Consider the following 23659-nt stretch of genomic DNA (forward strand, 5'->3'; position numbering starts at 1 on the left):
TATGAGCACTGCTTTTACTGGCATATCAACAATTTTAAGAAGTGAAGTGATGGTGAAGTAAGAACACAGAAAGGGGTGAAAGAATTTATAGGCAGACCATATGCATAAAAGAAATTTCATAGGGTTCAGCAAATAGGAGAATGATAATAGATTATAAGTTAGATCAACACAAAGGATTAAAGAATGCTGGAAATGGTAAATGTGTAGATAATACAAAGGTTAAATTCTTAGTTTTTAAATATCTGTAAATCACACTTGAATCTTTAAGACTAGTAGCAATAAACTCTACAATTAAAACGAGAGTAATATAAGTGAGCACAAGTTATTTGTGAAGTAAAAATAGATTATACTGTTTTATCATTTTTGCATTATTGTATAAATGTCCTATGATCCTTTGGTAATGTTTCACCAGCCAAAACCTCTGTGACTTGAGTTTCACTTGGTAATGTTTCACCAGCCAAAACCTCTGTGACTTGAGTTTCACTCATGCCCACTGGGCTTGTTCCATCCACTGAGTTCAGCAGGCTGTGTTCCTCTATTGCTACCAGCCCAGATCTCATGCCTGTCAAGGGTAAGCCAGCCATAGAGCAGTGAGGGGTGTGTAAGCAAGTGAGCATGGGGTTTGGCCACTGTGTACAGCCTAGGAGTCAACCATTGCAGTGGGACAGGCTGCTCCAGGCACTGGCTTTGCGCAAAGCTGCAGTTGAATCAGGCATACTACAAGTGGCTTCCACTGCAGGTGCTAGCATCTGGATGAGGGGAGCATGGTGGCTCATAAAAACTTGGAGATGCCGACAATCACAGATCCCCAAGGGACTGGTTGGGGGGATACTAAGCTCTGTCTTTCCCACTGCTACCAGCTTGGCAAGTGGGAGTCAGGGGTATGTTTTCAACTCAATTAGTCCTGATACCTTGCTCAGGCCCATGGTTTCCAGGCTGGCTTGATCCCACCACCACTTTGCATCACATGGGGTGGACACCTTATGCAAGCAGAAGGCAGGAGGGCTATAGTGTTATAGCTCTGGCTCAGGAAATCATGAGAACTGAGCCCCTAGAAGGGTCACTGCTCTTCCTGCCAAAATCTGAGAAATGTAATCTTGTCATAACCCACAGCTCAGTGAGCTGGCCAGGAATGTGTTACAGTCTGTTTTACACTCACCCTACAATGGGTCCCAAGTTCTTGTCCTGCATTCAGGAAGAATGAGGTTACACAGACACCTGGAGGGTGAGAAAGGCAGAGAAGAGTGTTAGTGAGTGCCAGAACAGCTCTCAGCAGAGAGGAGATTCAAAATGGGTATTTTCTACCAACAGGTGGGTAGTCCTGACATGTGACTGAGTTCAGGGTTTTTATGAGCTCAGAATGGACAAAGTGCTTTCTGGTCAGTCCTTTGGCAGCCCTGGAAAAGCACCAATTGACTAGCTGAAAGGCATCAAGGAAGTTCTCACTCTGGGTCATGGATTCTGCTTGGAACTGAAAGCCTGGTTTTCAGTCTTCTGGCTGCCTTTGGCTTGAAGGTTGAGTTTCACCAGGGATTCACCCTTATCTGCCTAGGAATTTGTCTGCCTCCTGCCACTATCATAAATTTATGTAAAAAATCATTTAAAATTATACTAAGAATGGTTTAATACCAATTATATAATCTTATGATTTTTCTCATAAAGAACAAATATTTTTCAACTTATTTTAGAGAGCCAGCCTCCCTGAGGCCAAATCCAGAGAAAGGTCTTACTAAAAAATAACACTTCAGAGTAATAGCTTTTAAGTTGCAAAAATATTTAATAAAATAATATCAAATTAAATATAGTAACATGTTATTGCTGTATATCACAATCAGCTAGGGTTTATACCACCAATGTAAAGCTTTATTAACATTAGAAAATTTATTAGTAAAATTTATCACAACAGAATAAAAGAAAAATCCCATAAGGCTCTCAATAGAGCCAGAAAAATATTTATCAAAACTAACATCATTCACAAAAAATAAATCAGAATTATAGGAATATAAAGGAATTCCTTCTTGCTTAACAAGAGCACTTTTAAGCAAAAGCCTACAACATCATATTTAGATTTGAAATGTTGGGCGCTTTCCTTGCTAATACAAAACAAAGCAAATATGTTGGCTCTTCCCACTCCTATTCGACAGGTAGAGATTTGAGTAAGATAATAAGGCGTCCCTATGTCATTCTCCAACACTCTATTATCAAAAAGCATCCAGGAGAAGTACAATTGTTTTTATTTAGAAAAATGTTAACTATACAATTTATACACACAAAAAAATAAACTTACAAAAATGTGTATGTGAATTTAGTAAGGCCATAAGAACCAAGGTCACCACACAAACATGCATATCCAAAATTTTTAGATAATGTAACTTAAAACTAGTTATATAATATCAGGAAACATAAGATATGCAAAGGGAATGTAATATATATACTAGACTTATTCATTGAAAACTATAAAACTCTTCTTAGAGAAATAATAGAATGTCTATGTAGATTTAGAGACAGCACATTCTTTGATTGGAAGAAAATATTGTTTGGATGTGAATTAACTGAAAATTGATGTAGCACTAGTCCAGTCAAAATCCAAGAAAATTTTTGTATAACTTGGCCAGGCTCAGTGGTTCACACCTGTAATCCCAACACTTTGGGATGCTGAGGTGGGTGGAACATGAGGTCAGGAGTTCAAGGGTAGCCTGACCAATATGGTGAAACCTGTCTCTACTAAAAATACAAAAATTAGTTGGGCATGACAGGGCGTGCTTGTAATCCCAACTAATTGGGAGGCTGAGGCAGGAGAATCACTTGAACCAGGGAGGCACAGAGGTTGCAGTGAGCCAAGATCACGCCACTGCACTCCAGCCTGGGAGAAAGAGACTCCACACATTTGAAAATTATTCAGTAATGCAAAATGTTTATCATTGCCCAAATAATTCCGTAAACAAAAGTGAAGGTGAAGACATATTTTGGATATCAAGACTCACTGTAAATATATTTAATTTCAGTGTAATTGAACTGAGTTCAGAAATAAAGCTATACATATATGGTCAAGGCTTTTTAACAATAGGGTTAAAGTAATTACAGGGTAGGAGTTAGGTGTAAATGAGAAGTCTTTTCATTCAGTTAAAGTGAAATATCTGAGTATTTAATAAAGTCTTAGCTTTATTAAATTTTTCTCCAAAAAAAATTCCTTTGGAAACAAACAAAAACCTAGAACCCTACCATACACAATGTATGAAAGTTAACTTAAAATGGATAACAGTCATAGGCCTGAATTTCAAAGGTAAACTTATTAAGCTTCTTTTCTAAGAAAAGCAGAGGAAAATTTCTCAACTATGCACAGATTTCTTAGACAGGAAACACAAAACACTACATTTAAAAGAAAACTTTGGTAAAATGAACTTCAGCAGCTGTTAAAGTTGTAATTCATCAGAATACAGGGTTGAGAAAATGAAAAGGCAAGCCACAGACTATGAGGGCATATTTGCATTTCATATATATCACAAAAGACTTGTGCTCAGAATATAGATCATAATTTTCAGACAATATTAAAAACAACAGCAACAAAAATAATGGCAAAAACTTGAATAGCACTATACATATGAAGATACAGAAAAGATAAGTACTAGAAAAAGGCTCACCATCTTTAGTCATCAGGAAATACAAATTGAAACCATACATTTTACTATATGGTAGCTAGAATGCCTGAAAGTTAAAAGACAGATAATATTAAGTGTTGACGAAGACGTAAAGTTACTGAAAGTCATATATGGCTAGTGTGAGTGTCAAGTAATATAATTACTGTAGAAAACACCTTGGCAGTTTCTTATAAAGTTAAGTCTACACTTAACACATGAACAAGTGATTCTGCTCCTACATAAATTCTACATCCAAGGTCAATTTTTAGATATGTTTAAAAAGTACTTGCATAAAAATGTTCACAGAGCTTTGCCTCTACTAGTTAGTAATAGGCAAATATTTGAAACAACATAAATGTCCAGCAAAATAACACATGGATAAACAAATTGTGATATATCCATATAGTGAACATTGTTCAGCAATGAAAAAGAATGTATTAATACAATCAACAACATAGATAAATGTCTGAAATATAGTCATGCACCATGTAACATTTTGTCAGTGGTGGTCTCAAAAGATAGATAATTATGCTGCCTTATACAGGTGTATCAGTTTTTACTTTTTATAGTGTAATTTTACTCTACCCATTTTATAGTAACATGCTATATAGGTATGTACCCTAGGAGCAATAGGCTTTTCATACTATGTGTATGGTAAGCTATACCATCTAAGTTTGTGCAAGTACAGTCTATAAAGTTTGTATGATGAAAAATTCACTTAACCATGCAATTTTCAGAACATATCCCCATCATTAAATGTCATGTGACTGTATTATGTTGGTAAAAGAAACCAAGATATCAATTATTGCATAGTATATTTTCCATTGTTATGAAGTTTGAGTACTGTCAAAAAAAATTAACCTATATTGAATATTGATCAGATAATTTTGTTCCTGAAGTGGAAGTTGGGTGAATTTATGATGAAACTTTTTGGTGTAGGAAAGCATTTTGATTGGGATGGTGGACACATGGCTTTAAACTTTTGTCCAAAATCATTACCTCTACACTTAAAATTGATGCATGTTACTATACATAAATTGTGCTGCAATGTATTTAAATATCTAAGAAAATTCTATCAGATTTTAAAAGCATAATTTGTGTTTTTTAGCTCCAGCTGAGAGTTATGCTAGGAAAATCAATGATTAATATGTATATTCAATAGGAAGGATGAAATGTGAAATATTATCCAAACAAAACTGAAGTGTTCAAAGATTCTTGGTAGGCAAAAAGTGTAAGTATCTATTATACATGAATGCAACAGGCATGACTTCTGAGAAACAAACGCAATTGTTCTTTAAGAGTTTTGATAGTCTATATAGTAAGCACAAGATCTGTAGATTATGTTTTAGTAGTTTAGATCTAACAGTTACTTTTGATTTGACATGAGAAACATAATTTGAAATAATTCTCATTTATCGTAAATAATTAGATACAATTTGGAAAACAGTTCCACTCACAATTGGCCCCCAAAGTTAAAGTTATGTAGAGGTAAATCTATGTAATGGCATATGTTTTAAAATTGCAAAAATAATAGGTTTTTAACATTCTAACCATGAAAAAGATAAATTGGTGAGGTGATAGATATGTTAATTAGCTTTATTAAATTTTTCTGCAATATATACATATGTCAGAACATCATAGGGTATCCTACAAATATACATAATTAATTGTGTCAGTTAAAAGTAAATACATTTTTTAAAATTTGCAAGAACTTTAGGGAAAAAGTATAAATGATAAGATATAAAACTTTCATTGAATGTTATGGTCAAATTAAGGATTTAAAATTTTCCTTATAAATTTTATAAAGTTACAGGAAATTCTTCAACCATATGGTTTAGAATTTTGCCTCTGCACCATGCCCTGTATCCTTTTTCTGAAAATGTTATTGGACTATTGGTACAACAGCTGAATTTTGATTTCTCACCTAACAAAATGATTCAATCCCTTTCTATATCTTTTTTACCTTCTAGCAAATGATACAGGATCCATATAAACAGAGGTATTTGTCTGTTTCTTTTCTCCCCCACCACAACAACTAATGCATCCCAAATGCCTAGAACAGTGGTTGACTCACTGCAGGTACTCAATTCATATTTGTTAAATGAAATGACATATAATCATCACTGTGTTGTTGGTGAATTTCTCAGTTACAGTCTTGGAAATGTAAAGCAATAAATACAGATATGCAGTTAAGACTTGGACTCTGGAACCAGAACACCTTGGTCAGAATCTAGGATCATCTCTTAATTGAAAACTACCAAGTATTTTGGGGAACACTGTTTAACTCTTATGTCCTTTAATCTTCTCATTTGCAAAAAGGGGACAGTGTTGTGATGACTAAATAATCAATGTGTTATGTGGTCAAAACACTGCCTGGCAAATAGAGCTTTATAGGTATTGACTACTAATCTGTTAATTCCCTATTTACATGTTTCACGTCTGCCAACTAACCCAACTATTGCCTTTACAATTTCAGTGACTACATTTTTTATTTTCAGTATGTTGTTTTTCTGATGATCAACTACGTGTTTAAAAGATTGGAAGTGTTATATAAATCCACAAATATGTACATATTACAATTGGAAATATTGATGAATTTGCCCAAAATAAAAACTCATATAATATGTATTCAAATCAAGAAGTACAATATTATCAGGACCCAGAAGCTCCCTTTTATTTCGTGCATTGGATAATAGCTCATCAGTGAATAGTATGACAGAGTGAAAATATGAATATGTCACAATGTATGTATCTGTTGTGCTATTGGTAGTTGTTCAGATAGTTTTCAGTTTGTATAACCAAGCAGATTTTGTTTTATAAGCTCTTATTTTGAAATCACTGTTGCTAATTCCAAATTTACCTCTTATAAAATTTAAAGACAATTAATCAAAAATTTTCAAATTGTGACATTTGTCCAATTCTTTATTTTAATTTTTTGTCTTTAGATTATATTTATTAGTTTTATCATAGCTTTGTAGTTCTTGTTAATGAGGTTCTGATTTAAATATATAAGTATTATCTCTGGGAGATGATTTCAAAAGATGCTAGTATTGATGTAAATCAGCTTACATTAATGAATCAGTTCTGATTGCACATGCAGCCCAGTCTCACACCATATGGAGATTTAATTTGACTCCATCCTCTAACTGATGGACTCCCCGCCCGTCTTCAACTCCCACAAGCCATTTCTGTAGTACTTCAACCCATGCTTTCTGTATTTTCTGTTTCTTGTCTGTATTAATTTTTTTAAGTTCAGGTACATGTTTAATTATTATATTCACATTTTATCTTCAAGATCTCTAGTTGGAGGATAGAAAATTTAATATTTGTTACATACATTATCTTGACTTAGAATATCTATATTAACTTTTAGATAAAAAGTGAATGTTTTTTCTTTCCTCATTGCATGAAAACATCTTTCAACACAAAATTTTAAAGACAGAAGTCAATTTCTATATCTACCTCAATGTATCTTAATCCAAAATTTTTACATCTGTTTTAAGGAGAATAATCTCTGGTTCTTTCTCTTATTTAGTACAGCTATGTAAAAGCTTTTGTTGCATGTCAAGATTTAGAGCATCAAACAACAGGAAATACCATGGTAATAGAATTTAAATGAACTGGTTTCTTCCTCAAATATTTAACCCTTCATATTTGGTACAAGTGAATGCAACTATCTCATTGGTTCAAATTTCAAATTATTCATTTGTGAGTTTATTAATTGTAGAAAGTCTATATTTCCTTTTTATATAATTTGTGTAGAATCCCATGTGATATTATCTAATTTCTAATTAGAAAGTTAAAATTGCCTTACAGCTTTAAATTTTTTTGAATGTTGTAGAGACAATCCAAAGCAGCAATATATTGTCTGGTACACTCAACAGGAGTCGGAACATTGACTAAAATGAATATCATATCATATCATGTATTAGTCCTCATTCAATAAGATAAGTTGCATTTTTACCTTAATCTTAGTTACAAATAATAAAGAATTGGTATAAATATCAGAATGATTTTCTCAGCATTATTAGACACAAACACTGATGATAATGAATGTTAAATCTTAAACCACAGTATAAATACATGGATAAGTGTATATCTATACCTCTCTCTCTCTCTACACACACACACACACACACACACACACACACATATACACACCCATATACATATATATACACATATACATATATACATACATATACATATATATTATACTTTTATCTATATATGCAAATATGTATATAGTGTGACTATGCCTTTACCTCTTATATCTTTCACATCAACTGTCTCAACTATATAAACCTCCAGTCTTGACCCTACCCTTAAGCCTTGCTTATTTGCCTGTCTTCTAGAGCAATGCTTCGCCAACTTTAAGCATTGCTTAAAGGACTGTGACGGTGATAAGCAAACCCAGAGTCCAGAAAGCATACAATATCAGAAATACAGAAGCCACTCAATGTTTGCTGAATAAATAGATGAAATAGTAACAACAGTAATAACCAAAATAAATACTTTGGTTCAATGAATATATTGATCATTTAACACTCAAGTATTCCAATTTATTCTCCCAACGATCACATAAGGTAGGTTGCTGAATGTCATAATTCTTATTCTGGATTCACATACATCTTTAATTTCTTTTAATATATGCTGCCTATTATTTCTGTAACTTTTACACTTCCTATAACTTACTTTGTATAATTTACTTTTAAAAGCATTTTTTCAAAGAATATAATGTATATGTATATTTTTATTTTTCTGCACACTTCAGTTTCATCATTTATATAATTTTAATAATTATACCATTCTACAGTGGTGGTGTGGTGTGAGGATTAAAGTAGATATACCATTAGTAAATAGTTAATTGCCTAAGTAAGGCAATTAAGAAAATGTCTGGAATGACATCCATTTAATAATTGTGTGAGCAAGTGACAGAGAAATAGCACTGAATCCAAAGCCAAACCGTCTCTGTTGAGGAGGGGATTAGAGTAACTGAGATTTGGTTCTATTTTACTTTCAAGGCATATGTTAATTGGCATATGAGATGTACAATGTGATGTTCCTGTGTTCATATTTCCCGTGAAGTTTTCCTTAGAGTAAATATACAGAAAAGTATCAAAGGATGGTGATTTATCTCTGGAAAACACTGTTCTTGATCTACTAAAGAGCTCAAAACATGATAGCATGTAGCTGCTATAATTAGATAAAGTTGCATGGCTTCCTTTGTGAAACATTTTCCCTTCACCTAATTCAGCTATGCTGGTGCATTACATCAATTCCTTAATTATTATTTATTAATCTAGTGTGTTGTAATAGTCTCTTCATTGTGAATTTCAATATGTATATAGAGTGCTGAAAAAAACATAAAACTCAAAAATACATAATTAATATACTTGTATATTCAGTATATTTTGATAGGCTTCTCAATTTAAAAGTGGAAGACCCTGGAGCAATAGGAAATCCCACTCACTGATGGTGGGAATGCATAATGTTACAGCCACTTGGGAAGGCAGTTTAGCAGATTCTTACCCAAGTAAACATACTCTTACTGTACAATCCAGCAACTGTCATCCTTGGTATTTACGCCAAAAAGTTGAAAACTTACATTCACATTAAAAAACCTGCTCATGGATGTTTTTAGCAGCTTTATCAACAATTGCCAAAACTTAGACACAATCATGATCTCCTTCAGTAGAAGAATGGATAAACAGTGTTATATTCATGCAGTGGAATGTTATTCGGCAATTTTAAAAATCAGCTATCAAGTCAGAAAAATGAGGAAACTTAAATATATATTATTAAGTGAATGAGCAAATATGAAAAGGCTATATACTGTATGTTTCCAAATATATACCATTCTGGAAAGAGCAAAACTTTGGAAATAAATGATCAATGGTTTCCAGGAGTTGGGGGTAATAGGTGGAGTGCAGGGGATTTTTGAGGCAGTGAAAAAATCATGTATTATACTGTAATGTTGGATACATGTCATTACACATGTTTCAAAACCAGTGGGATGCACTACACCAAAAGTGAAGCCTAATGTAAACTATGGACTTGAGGTGATGATGTGTCAATGTAGCTTCATCAATTGTAATAAGTGTACCACTCTGGGAGAGGATGGTCATGGTGGAGAAGGCTGTGCATATGGGGATAAAGAGGCATTTGGGAGCTTCCTGAACTTTGCACTCAATTTTGCTATGAACCTAAACTGGTCTAAAATATAAAGTCTGTATTTTAAAAACTGGGAGACTCCATAACGTTGATTTAGGCTTATGCTGTTCAGCCAGAGCTAGATTTTAACAACCTAATTCATTTTTAAGTCAGAAATATTAGTGATTAGGAAGTGTTATGTTTTTCAAGGTAATCAAAAGCTACTACAGCTGTGCAGTATGAAATCATTTGAAAAATATGTCTATTCTGCCATGTATAAGGCACATAGTCAGCCTGTGAATAACATGTCTCTGTACTGCTTTTCAGAAACATACAAATATATGAAAGGTTTCCATTTTCAATTTTGTAATACTTACATTATTCTAATTTTTTAATGTAGAATTCCATTTTCTCTCTATATAGCTCATTCATTTAGTCTTAAACATGCTTTTCACCTCTATATAAGCGTTTCAAATTTAGCAAAAACAATCTTGAAAAGTGATGAGACTTGACTTAATACAGATTATTGAAAAAGGAAATTACTATGCTTTCCAGTGGTTTGCTGCAAAATTTGGAAATATTGCTGCATATTAAGTCAAACTAGTTTTAATGTCAATACATGTCTCATCTCATTGAATCTCCTCAGTTGCTTGAACTTATTTCATATCTGGGGTTCCATACCTGATAATAGAATAGGAGGGAATAAAGCTTATGAAAAAGACTACAAAATAGCTAAAACTTATAAAGATTTTACTTGAAAATAGGCAATTTCCTTAAGACTTATTGGGAGTTATTTTGACAGAAAAATTAGTCTGCTTAATAATATAAACTCAAATCCATTTGAACCTCAAAACGTAAGTTTTTTACATCTGTGTAGCTCTGTGTAAGATCTATTTTAGAAGAATAAGTCTGAAATATTAGGAAAACAATAATCATAATTCTAGGTGTCACTTTAAATGATCATGCCAATACGTATTTCTTAATATTTCTGCAATGGCAAAATATTTTCTGTTTTCAGTAGAACAGTTAGCCTGCGATTGTCACATTTACAAATATAAGTTCTGAGTCCATTAAGTTCTGAGGTTACCAAGCTTACCATTTAAAAATAATTTTTTATTTCTATGCAACCAAAAATAACTAACCAATAATTTTTATAACAAAAAATAATTGACCCATAACAATTTCTAATTTGTGTTAAACTGTGTGTGTACATATATATATATGTGTACATATATATGTGAATAAAACAGATTTTAAAAATGTCTTTTCTGATCTGTCATTTTAAAATTAAAATTTTCATGTGTCAAAATTCATGTACCTATTTAAATAGTCATGTTTATTATCACACAGTTTTTTTGTGTTACAACTGCTTGTGACAATGAGATGTCACATTTTTCTCCTTGGGAATAATAATTGCTCAATTTTGCTACAGTAATAATAGCACTGTCTCAGTAAACAACTCTGAATGGTTTGTTGATAACTAAACTTTACAATTTATTTTATGATCACTCCTAGAAATGTTTCAACCCTTTCTTATTCCAGTGGGTAAAAACCGATGGGGCTTTGCCTAGTATATAATGTATATCTTCATTAGAAAGTTTTCTTGCTACAGTTCAATCCTTGTAATTTTCTTCCTTAATCCAACTCTTAAGTTGAAACATTTACTGAATGCCTGAATATGCTAGTCATATACTAGGTCTGATTATGTAAATACAAAGAGGACTTTGTTCTAACTCTAAGGATTTATACACTAATGGAGTAAAAAATTAAACTGCAAGTCTTATAAAAGAGCACATAAATAGAATGAATCACAATTAATGGAGCGAAACACCTAATTTAAAAATTCCTTTTCAAGTTTGATGAATTAAGCTAGCTAAGGTCTCAGAAACCAAAGCAATCTGATAATAAGCTCATTTATGTCAGTAGACCTGCAACACACTTTTTTTTTTTTTTTTTTTTTTTTTTTTTTTTTTTGAGACAGAGTTTCGCTCTTGTTACCCAGGCTGAAGTGCAATGCTGTGATCCCAGCTCACCGCAACCTCTGCCTGCTGGGTTCAAGCAAGTCTCCTGCCTCAGCTTCCCGAGTAGCTGGGACTACAGGCATGTGCCACCATGCCCAGCTAAGTTTTGTATTTTTAATAGATACGGGATTTCACCATGTTGACCAGGATGGTCTTGATCTCTTGACCTCGTGATCCACCCGCCCCGGCCTCCCAAAGTGCTGGGATTATAGCACACTTTTAACATTCACAATGACTCATGTATTTCTTAAATTTTCTTTTTGAAGAAAATTCCCTTTAAGAAATAAAAGGATGTGTTAGCATGTTTGAATTTAACCTTATGCTGAAATCCTGATGAATGGGCATATTTGTTTCTTTATAATTATAAATTTTAGTCTTAGGAAGGACATGAATAGAATAAGAAAGATTTAAATATGACTTTAGAAAATTATCTGAGTTTGTTAATCATCTTAACTGAAAAAGTTTCTTCTTGATCTGTTTTGAGGATGAAGTAGAATTTCTTAAATACTTGAAGTTTCAAGCCTTTTCAGTTTTCTTTTAATAAATAATGTTATTTTACTAATATTCTAATTGCAAAAGTTAAAATAGCATTGAAGTTTAGACCCAACAAAAATTTAATAGGATCCTGATGGCTAAAAGTCTTGGAATTCCTATAGGTAGCACATAGGATTTAAATAATTTAGTTAGCATTATTCTAATATGACAGGCTTATTATTAAGTTGATATGCAGAGTAATTATTTCTTAAAAATATGCATAATTACAATTATTTTTTACTCCACTGCTGTGTTATATTCCTATATCTTTCCTGTTGGCAACACAGGAGAACTATTAGAACACTGAAAATGTATGATTTGAAAAATCAAATGGTTTCTCCATGCTTCCTAGTTTCTTCCAAAATGTACCTAATTAGTTCTCTTCTGCTCATAAAATTTACTATTTTAAAATACCTATTTGTTTAATCTTCTTATCTTACCACCAGGTGCATTTAACGGTAGCAAGTAATCTCACTTTCAACTTTACAGACAAAATAGAATCTTCTCCACATACATAAAACTCCTATTTGTTTTTCAAAAAATGATATTATATGGTGAACCATTTTTGTCATCATTTGTTTGTTTTCCTGTTATCCTTAGACCATCAGTGAAAATGGAAGAGTTATTTCTCCTCTTGAAACCAAAATATTTCATCCCTATTCTAAATTCCATGTACTTCAGTACTCAACTGTCGTCCTCTGTTAATTGCTTCTTGTTTTCCTCATTGGCTGTTTCCCATGAAGATGTATTTCCCATTCTTAAAAACCTTCTATCAACCTTAGAAATTTTTTCTTGATCTGTTACTTTATTTCCTATCTTCCCCTTTCACCTACTTAGTACTAACTCTTCACAACATACACACTTCATTATTTCCCACTACCACAGAATTTATTTTGCATTAATTTTTATATATTTATTAATCTTTTACTTAACATGGGTCCCTATATTGCATGCTAGAATTACAGTAGTAGATAAAGTTTCTATTCTATAAGAGCCTGCATTCTGTTGCTGTGTGCTGTGGTTTGAACATCCTCTCCAGAATTCACATTGAAATGTATCATTGTGATGTATTAAGAGAGAGGTGGGGACTTTATAAGGATACTAGGTTATGAGGGTTCTGCTCTCATTAATGGATTAATGGTATTATCACAGGCGTGGGTTAGTTATCCCAGGAGTGGTTTCCTTATATAAGCATAAGTTTGGCCCCAGTTTTCTCTGTCTTGTGTGCTTGTTCACCATCAAGGGATAACCCTTGACAGCTGCTGGCACCATACTCTTGGGCTTTCCAACCTCTACTGCCATGAGCCAAATAAGCTTCTGTTTTTTATAAGTTATCCCATATGCGTCTGCTGTAGTAACAGAAAGCTAAGATAGTGAGAATCAGGTATTAAATAAATATTTTAGATAGTGATAAAGGCTATGAGCAATAATTGGGGGAAAAGAGGTAGCATGAACAATGGTGAGAGCCTTTTCTGACAAAAATGTGTGTGTGTGTGTGTGTGTGTGTGTGTGTGTGTGTGTGTGTGTATGGAGAGAGAGAGAAAGACCTAAGGAACTGATCATATGGAAATTGAGTAGAAGGCTGTTTCAGACTTTGATAAAGATTAGTAAAGATGTCTCAAGGCTGGACTGTGCTAACTATTACATATAATCTAGTGTCCACTACCAGTCCTACAACTACCTTAAAAATGGTCACTTAATTCAAAAAACAAATGCAATAAGAGACTCTTAAGATGCCAGTTCTCTAAAAATAGAATCTGTTGGTAAAGCAAAGCAAGGATTATTTTTTCTACAGTAAGGGAGAACATTTACTTGATAGTCTTATTAAAATATGAGTGTATGGAAGACAAAGTTAGAATATTTATCAGCTGTGGATTCTTGTTTAAAAAATCTTAGAGGCTTTATTAGAATTTGTTAAGGCTAATAATATAATTGGAAGAGCAGCAAGAACAGCAAGGAGTTAGTACTGAAATCATGCAACCCAAAACTATAAAAACCCTGGAAAGACAACATAGGCAATATCATTCTGGACATAGGTACAGGCAGAGATTTCATGATAATGTCACTAAAAGCGATCACAACAAAGTAAAAATTGGCAAATGACATCTAATTAAAGAGCTTCTGCACAGCAAAGGAAACTATCAACAGAGTGTACAGATAACCTACAGAGTGGGAGAAAATTTTTGTGAACTATGCATCTGACAAAGGTCTGCTATCCAGCATCTAGAAGGAACCTAAACAAATTTACAAGAATAAAGCAAACCTCATTAAAAAGTGGGAAAAGAAATGAATAAATACTTTTCAAAAGAAGACATGCATGTGGCCAGTAGTCATATGAAAAAAGTTTAACATCACTTATTATTAGAAAAATGCAAATTAAAACTACAGTGAGATACTATCTCGCACTAGTCAAAATGACTATTATTAAAAAGGACAAATATAACAGATGCTGGTGAAATTGTGGAGAAAAAGGAATGCTTACACAGTGTGAATAGAAGTGTAATTAATTCAAAAACTATGGAAGACAGTGTGATGATTCCTCAAGGAGATGAAAACAAATACCATTTGAGGACTAAACTCTGATTTTTTTTTTATCTTGCTCAATTTTTTACCTAAGGAGTCTGGGGAATCATATACTACAAAACCATGGATTCTCATCAGGTAGGTTTTGTTTGACCCAGTGTATTATGACTTGCTTTTCAATCTGACTCTGGCATAATGTTAGGAGACAAGGAAGAAGATATTTAACCCCAAAATATATTTCCTTGCCATGCCTTGAAATTGCCTTGCAAAGTCTCTTGCAGGAAAAATCTACATTCTATGAAGAATTTCCTTCCCTCTTTGTTTTTCTTCCTTTCTTTCCAGATCCAGAAGATAATCAATGAAGAGCCAGGTACCCTTTCAGTTCCAATAGGAATCATTTTACAACCTGCTCTCTCTCTGCAGGCTGATGAGAGATTGCTCTGCACAATGAAACTTGGTCCCCACAATCTTTTATCTTAACTTGAACATTTCATTTTATTAATCCCAGGTCTTCTGATAAATTCAACCAATTGTCAGCCAGAAAATGTTTAAACTTACAGCCTGGAAGCCCCTAATTTTAGTTGTTCTGCCTTTCTGAACCAAATGAGTGTATTTCTTAAATGTATTTGATTGATGTGTCATGCCTGGTTTTACAGATGTTTGTAAAACCAATCTGTACCGTGACCACCTTTCACACATGCTCACAGAACCTTCTAAGGGCTGTGTCACAGGCTATTGCCACTCATATTTGGCTCAGCATAAATTTCTTCAAATATTTTATAGAGATTGACTCGTTGTTGACAGTAATCTGGTGCCAAATGTGGGGCCTAAGAAAAGACTCAGATCCCCAAAGATGCCCCAAACTGGAGCTGATGTACCCGAAGAGGCCCACTGAAGCCTCACCAAGTTTGAGGTTCTCCTCTGGTAGAAACGATAAGTCCTCCTGGGCCCAGACCTCCTGTTTTGGTTGATTGTCCTTGATTTATTCTTAGCTGTTTTTTTTCCTCTCTTTTCTCCTAAGAAGTTGTTTAAAATCTTAATTTTAATTTCAGAGGTACATTCAAAAGGGTCTTTCTCCATTGCCTTTTCTCTCAAAATTAATTTCAATGGAGAAAGTGCTTGTCTGTGTGCACTTTGTGTGAGGAACTAAACAGCTATCGTTCATAAGTAAATAAGAGACTGAATTCCTCGGCTCCAAAGAGGTCATTTTTCTTCTCTCAGCTGAAATGTGCCCTTGGGTGAGTTGGGGCATCATGGGAGTGTCTGGGGGTTGTTGAACCACTGCAGTGGACCCATAGGAAACTCCCCAACAAATATTAGTTTAAATACGCTTGTCCAGGAAATGCATATAAAGTCTGATCACCTGGTGTTTTAAGTGCTCTCAGAGGTAACAGACCTCTGAGGAGAGAAACTGAGACACGTAAGAGGGTAGAAACAACTCTGTTGACACACTGTGGAGTCCCGCCCACAAGCAACACATACTGATCCACCACACAAAAACCTTAGGTCACAGGTCAGTTCCTCTTATGAAAAAGAAAAGAGAGAGAGTAGGAAATAAACCCTTCAAAAAAGGAAAGGTAAGGGGAGCGCCTGCTAAGGACATCTCAGCGGGGTTTATTTTTCGTGACTATGGTGCCTTTACTTGCAAGTATTTATGTAAATGGAAAGATCTTACTAAAGATAACAGAGGTCTAAGGTTTCCAAAACAGGTATCTTTTGATATCCCTAAAGTGGTTTTCTTGCACGCTAGATTAGAAAATTTAGGCTCTCAAATCAAAGAAATGAATGAGTATTGTACTTTAGCTGGCACCTAGAATCCTCAAAAAGAGGAATGATAAGCTTGCCTCCTTCCAGGAAGTTAACAAAAAAAATTGTGAAACTGTCTCAGAATTAAAGAAATTAGTAAAAACCACTTCTGAAATCAGAAAGGCTCCAGAAACTGTCTCCCTTTTGCTCCTGCTAACTCTTTGCTTTCTGAACTTCCTTGTCTGGATGATTTCATTGTTACTCCTCCTTCCCCTACTCCCTTTCCTCTAGTCACAGGGGGATGAAAAATAGCTGGAGAAAACAATGTAGTTGTTCCTTTTAGAGGAACACCCACATGCAGAGGGGATTCTAACATAATGCATACTCCCTGGACCAAATCAGAGTTAAAAGCCCTGGTATCTGAATTCCCCAAGTTGACTGAAAAATCCCTTGGGATTTGCTAAGGAATTCCAATTAATGCTGAAGACTTATGATCCAGGGTTCTCTAACCTGTATTGGCTGATTGAGTTACTGGTACCCCAAAACAAAGCTGAACAGTGTTTAAAGTAGCAGATTGGAAACAGTCTTTAAAAGGCTTCAACAAAGTAGATGCAACTGGAAAAGAGAAATGTGGAGAGCTTTGTAATCGCCTCTGTGAAACTATACCCCACAGATAATCTCCAAGGTTATAAACTGGGCAAAGGTGCAACAGTGTAAAGTATGCCCAAACAAAACTCTGCCTGAATTTCATATCAGGTTTGAGAAGACATTCGAACAGTTTTCAGAAATAGCTCGTGAAAATTTTGAGCATGGTAGAAGTGACAGCTTACTAAATTCTGGGTTTATTCAAGATTTAAATAAAGAGCAACCTTAATGAAGATGAATAATGTGGCTTGGGCTTCCTTGACCATTAGCCACCTAGTCACCCTAGCTAACCGATTGTCACAAACAGTAACTGAGAAAGAAAAAGAAACAGTCTCTAAAATTATCAGTTTACAACTAAAACAACTTAGGAACCAAGTTGGGAGTTTGTAAGGGTCTCATGGTCCCAGAGATCTAAGCGATCCCAAGAGGAAGCAATTTGCCACCATGGCAGAAAGAAAGGAGACTTTGCAAAATGAATGCAAATAACTTAAATGGCTGCTTGCACAAAAGGGGCAAAGGGCCTCAGAGAAAAGCACCAGAACAATTTAAAAAATCGGAATAGGAATCCTCTGAGAGAATAGAGAGGTTTTTCCCCCTACTTCTAACTAATTCTTTAGGTGAAATAGATACATCCATAAATTAGGAAAATACCAAAGCCCTTGTAAACACTGGCACTGCACTGTCAGTCCTCACCCCTACCTTGATTAAAAACCCTTTCTTGGCTGGGCGCGGTGGCTCAAGCTTGTAATCCCAGCACTTTGGGAGGCCGAGGTGGGTGGATCACGACGTCAAGAGATCGAGACCATCCTTGTCAACATGGTGAAACCCCGTCTCTACTAAAAAAATATAAAAAATTAGCTGGGCATAGTGGTGCGTGCCTGTAATCCCAGCTACTCGGGAAGCCGGGCAGGAGAATCGCCTAAACCCAGGAGGCAGAGGTTGCGGTGAGCCACTGCACTCCAGACTGGGTAATAGGAGCAAAACTCCGTCTCAAAAAAAAAAAAAACCAAAAAAAAACCAATAAAAACCCTTTCTCTTGAAGTAAAAGAAAAGTCCAAATGGTAGGGATTTCAGACTCCTGTTACAGCCTTTAAAACAATTTCAATTAGATGAACTAGTGGGGCATTATGTTTCTCTTATAGTAAATAGTGTCCCCCTATACTTGCTGGGATGGGATTTCCTAGAGACCCATAATGCTCGCATCTCATTTTTATAGAAGGGAGAAATAATTCTCAACTTGGAAGACATAGAAGACTTACAAAAGCCCACTTGTACTATTGTGTTTGTGAAAATTCATCAAGATTCTGGACAGAAAGAATTAGAGCCTTTCTTATCTAAGGTACTGGACTCCTTACGGGCAAGCTTTTCCTCTGATAGAGAATTAAGTCAGCAGTCCGCACAGAGATAACAATAAATAAATCCAAACCCCTGCCAAATGTAAGGCAATGTCCCCTTAGACATAAAGCCTTACCAGGGATCAAACCAATCATTTAGGATTATTTGGGCAAAGGACTTATAGCACCCTGCACCAGCCCTTGCAGTACACTATTCCTCCCAGTTCAAAAGCCAAGTAGGGGCTGGGCATGGTGGCTCATTCCTGTAATCCCAGCACGTTGGGAGGCTGAGGTGGGTGGATCATGAGATCAGGAGATTGAAACCATTCTGGCCAACCTGGTGAAACCCCTCTCTACTAAAATACAAAAACTCAGCAGGGCATGGTGGCACACACTTGTAGTCCCAGCTACTTGGGAGGCCGAGGCAGGGGAATCGCTTAAACCCAGGAGGCAGAGATTGCAATGAGCCTAGATCACTCCACTGCACTCCAGCCTGGTGACAGAACAAGACTCCATCTCAAGAAAAAAAAAAAAAAAGACCAAGTGGGGAAGGCTGGAGATTTGCTCGAGACGGAAGAGCTATAAAGAAAGTAATAATTCCCAGACACCCTGGTATTCTTAAACCCCTAGATTTTACTGTTTAATATTCCTATCACTACCAGCCACTTACCTGTTATTAATTTATGTGTGCATTTTTCAGCATACCTGTAAAGCAAAATGGCCACTATCATTTTGCTTTCACTTGGGAAAATCACCAATACACATGGACAGTCTTACCCTAAGGCTACTATAAAAGTTCTACTTATTTTTCTCAAATTCTAAAGGTGGATTAAGATGACATTGAATTTCCAAATTCTACTTCACTCTATTCTACTTCAGTATGTGGATAATTTATTCTTGTGTTCATCCTCCCTACCAAAATACAGAGAAGACACTGTCCACCTGTTAACACAGCTTTCTTTTAAATGACAGAAACTATCAAAAGATAAATTACAATTTTGCCTCCCCCAGGTTAAATATGGGACATAACTATTTCTCCAAGTGGGCTATTAATGAACACTGAGAGAGTCTGCTGTTCTGACCTTTCCCCTTAATTGCCCAAAACTAAAAGGCAATTAACAGAATTCTTAGGGCTAATGGGCTATAGCAAGAGGTGGAGTCCAAACTACTCTGTAATGGCCCAATCCCATAAAAAACTAAAACAAGCCCAGCCAAACCCAATCAACTGCGGCGGTGGGGGGGAAGCACATAGAAAATCTGAAACAGGCTCTCGCCCAAGCGTCTGCTCTAGGTCACCCCAGTTATAGTCTTCCATTTTCCATCTTTGTACATGAAATAAATGAAAATCCTCTGGAAGTATTAGCTCAAAAACATGGTGGCACTCACAGACCAATTAGTTATTTCAGTCAACAGTTAGATCCAGTTGTAAGGGGGTCTCCTCCTTGTATAAGGGCTGTATCAGCTGCAGCAGCTTGTGCAAAAACAGTGAATAATTTGTCCTAGGGTCCCCTCTAACCAGCTATACCCCCACTCTGTGAATCTCTTCTAAGATCTCACCACACTCAGCACTATTCTGTTAGCCACCTCATGTCTTATGAAGTACTCCTGCTTTCTATCCTCAACATCACTTTGAAGCACTGTAACACTTCATCCTCCTAGCGTGCTTTCCCTCCCAGGTGAACAACAGGAGGAAGAGGAACATGACTGCAATGTACTAGCTCATATCTAACTCTCTTCTAGGGGAGATTTACAGAAAACTCCCATTGAGAATGCTAAATTAATTCAGTTCACAGATGGTTCTTATTTAAGGGACAATCAGGGGCATCACCGGACAGGATTTGCCATAGCAGATACAATCAAAAGTGGCCAGCTATAAGGAGTCAAATCAGCCCAGAAGGCTGAATTAATAGCATTAACTAGAGCTTAAAATTTAGATATAGGAGAAGTGGCAAATATATATATGTATCGATAGTCAATATGCTTTTGGAGCAGTTCATAATTTTGGCATACTATGGAAACAGGATTTCTTACTTCCTCTGGACAGCCCATGTGAAATGGGCACCAAGTCTCAAAGGTACGAGAAGCAATTCAGATGCTAAAGCAACTTGCAGGTATATAAATTCCTGGGTACTCAAAGGATAACACTGAAGAAGCAAAAGGAAGTAATTTACCTAATGCTGCAGCAAAGGATTCTGCCTTAGGAAAGATGGCCTGTCCTGTATGGGAGCGTACCTTTCATCCTAAAAACCTCACTAATATTCTTGTACAGTATCAACAAGCATCTGCTTTCAAGAGAAACCTGGTAACAGAAGAAAGGCAGGTTTGTCCCAAGTAAGAAATTATGGTAAGGGTCTAACAAAAGAACCTATAGTTCCCAAAGGTGCACAGTTGCCTTCCCTTAAGTTTTTCATGAAATAACTAACCAGACCCCTGAAATAAATGGTAGCATGAGGAAAACAATATTTTTGGAAACCATCTTCCATGGTAGTCTAAAAGGTATGCTCTTGATCTACTATATGCCCCAAGAAGAACCGTGGCCAGCCCTTATATGGCTCCCCAGGTCATTTTCCTTTGCCAATAGGACCTTTGGAAGTATGGCAGTTAAAATTTATCCAGATGCTACCACCCCAAAATTTCAAATATGTGCTGGTCTTTTTATGATTTCTCTTTGGGCAGAAGCATTTCCTTGTTGGAGGGCTACTGCTTTAGCAGTAGGGAAAATTTTGTTAGAATCATTCCAGTTTGGGGAATTCCTTCTGAACCGTCCAGTGATCACGGGACTCATTACTGGACAAATTGTTCAATCCATTTGAAAAATATGGCCCATAATACATTTCCATTGTGCTTACCATCCCAGTCCTCCGGGTTGGTGGAATGAATAAATGGCACAATGAAAACTCAATTAGCTAAGCTGATGGAGGCTTTTACCTTCCTTGTTCAAAAGCCTTTCCGCTGGTCTTAGATCCACTCCTTTTGGAAAACATCTCACTTTGAAATCATAACAGGGAGACCTGTGAGGCCTTACTCAAAGGGGACATAGTGCACTATTGTTAAGGGCTCCTCAAAACCTTAAAAAGGAATATAAAGCTGGTAACAGAATCATTCCCAATGAGCTTGTGGGGGCTGATAACCCCAAAGACCACAGATTACAGCCAGGCAAATTTGTATAATGAAGACACCAACTGAAGGATTCCTACAACTGTGCTGGAAAGGATCTTATAAGGTGCTTTTAACCAACTCTTCTGCTGAAAAATTAAAGGGAGTCGCTTCTTGAATTCACATTTCATACCTAAAATGTGGGAACAACCATGTTCCTAGCCATGCCTTGACTTCTGAACCAGTCTCTGACACCCACCTGTGAATCAAGAGAAGACTGGAGGCTCATCTGGTCTCTAGGGCTACAATGAAAGTCAACATATTTCCAGAGGACACCAGATCAGGCCAGTCCTCATAAAATCTAAAATAACTCTTATTCTTACTTTTCTTGAGAGAGAATATTGCTAAAACCGTGAATGTTTTAACTGAAACCCCTGAGAAGCTCTTCAGAATCCATGCAGTCTTCCTTGGTGTAACTTTCTAAATGGGTGTGGCTATATATTCCTTTGTTAAAGCCAGGAAAATATTTTCTTGTTCATTTACTTTCCCACACTCTTCTCTGTTTGCCTACCTCACAATCCCTCTTTTTTCAAAACTGAAAATTTCTGCTGGTCCCCTGTAAACCTAACAATCTTCCTGCAGGCAGAGCACGCATCATTTGTTATGATATAGACCAGGATGAAATGAAGACTGTTATATGCAACATCACCATTCTATAAACATTCTCCACAATCCCCCTTTTTAGGGTAGCTCTTTTATAGGCTTGCCAGCAAATATGATGCCCTGCAAGAAAACTTGCCTAACAATGCCTCAGGAATCACTGAGGGGGTCTGAGCAGGTAGAATATTGCATAACAATACATATTAGGGATAATCAGTTGAGACAATTGCCTGGTTACAGTGGGAAAAATCTAGCTGCCTCCTGAGTAAACAGCCATAGCATGGCCTGTCCAAATAACTTCCAGCCCTGTGCTTGTGGCTAGATGCTCCTATTCAGCACCGACCACACTGTCACTGCCCTTAGAGAACTATTTATGGAAGTCATTAGGTGTAACCTCTACTCACCTAACAATTGTTTGGAATACCCAGTGGTTCTGGTTTAACATCATTTATCCAAACTACAAATGCCATCAGTATACAACAGCAACAGCATTCCTGGTGAACATGCCAAAACTGGCCACCCAAAAAGCTGAAGCGTGACCTCAGTAGAAGAACTGGGGCAGAGCTGGGAATACTTGGGCAAGCTGAGTTCAAGACTAATAAAGACAGACATTCTTTTTTTGGTGTGTGTGTGTGTGTGTGTGTGTGTGTGTGTGCCGACCTTTGAGAACTGAGGAATTTGAGAACAAGAAGCCTGGTCTTCTATGCTGGTGAGCTTATCTTTGAACCCATCTTGAACTTTTGGAAAGCAACTGTGATTAGTAGAAAGATGCAATGATAGCGTCCTTCCTAATTATGCGTACATTGCATCTGTGATGCCTACCCCCACCTAGATTTCTGGGAGGCCGTCCTGTGTATTTTCCTCTTGCCCATGGCCTGTTACTGTGTGTTGTCAGATAGGGCTGAATATTTACACAGGACTATGGCTAATTACCATGTATAGCTATCTTGGTTCTGAGAGAGGAGACCCATTTATATTTTGTAAAAAGAACTATTTAATGTGAAGGAGGCATACCTTGCTTGGCTTGAGCCAGGTTTTGGGTTCTACATGTTGCTCTAATCTTCATTCGAGGAGGTTAATCACAAAGGAGAGAACTCTGAAGTCTCAAAAATGGCCTTGACTGTAAGGAATTTCTATACTAGGAGGAAGCAATAACTTCTGTTGATTGCTCTTAGATGAAATCTTAAATATTTAAAAATGCCTGTTATAAAACATTTTCACAAAACCAAATAAATTCCTTCCCCTTCCAAGAATTACATATCCTCTTTATGCTACTCTGTTTTCCTTTTTCTGTTTTGTCACCTTTAAA

At 35.9% G+C, this 23659-nt stretch overlaps 1 long non-coding RNA gene across 1 annotated transcript in view; it reads right to left on the reverse strand.

Annotated features, from left to right (window-relative positions):
* The window catches only part of LOC144577938 (uncharacterized), a 74101-nt gene that overhangs the window by 43247 nt on the left and 7195 nt on the right, over positions 1-23659 (reverse strand). Inside the window, exon 2 of the long non-coding RNA XR_013522773.1 lies at positions 1160-1218. This is a non-coding gene — a long non-coding RNA (uncharacterized LOC144577938). The remainder of the gene's footprint in view (positions 1-1159; positions 1219-23659) is intronic.

Source organism: Callithrix jacchus, chromosome 10, assembly GCF_049354715.1.
Source record: "Callithrix jacchus isolate 240 chromosome 10, calJac240_pri, whole genome shotgun sequence".
Lineage (NCBI taxonomy): Eukaryota > Metazoa > Chordata > Mammalia > Primates > Cebidae > Callithrix > Callithrix jacchus.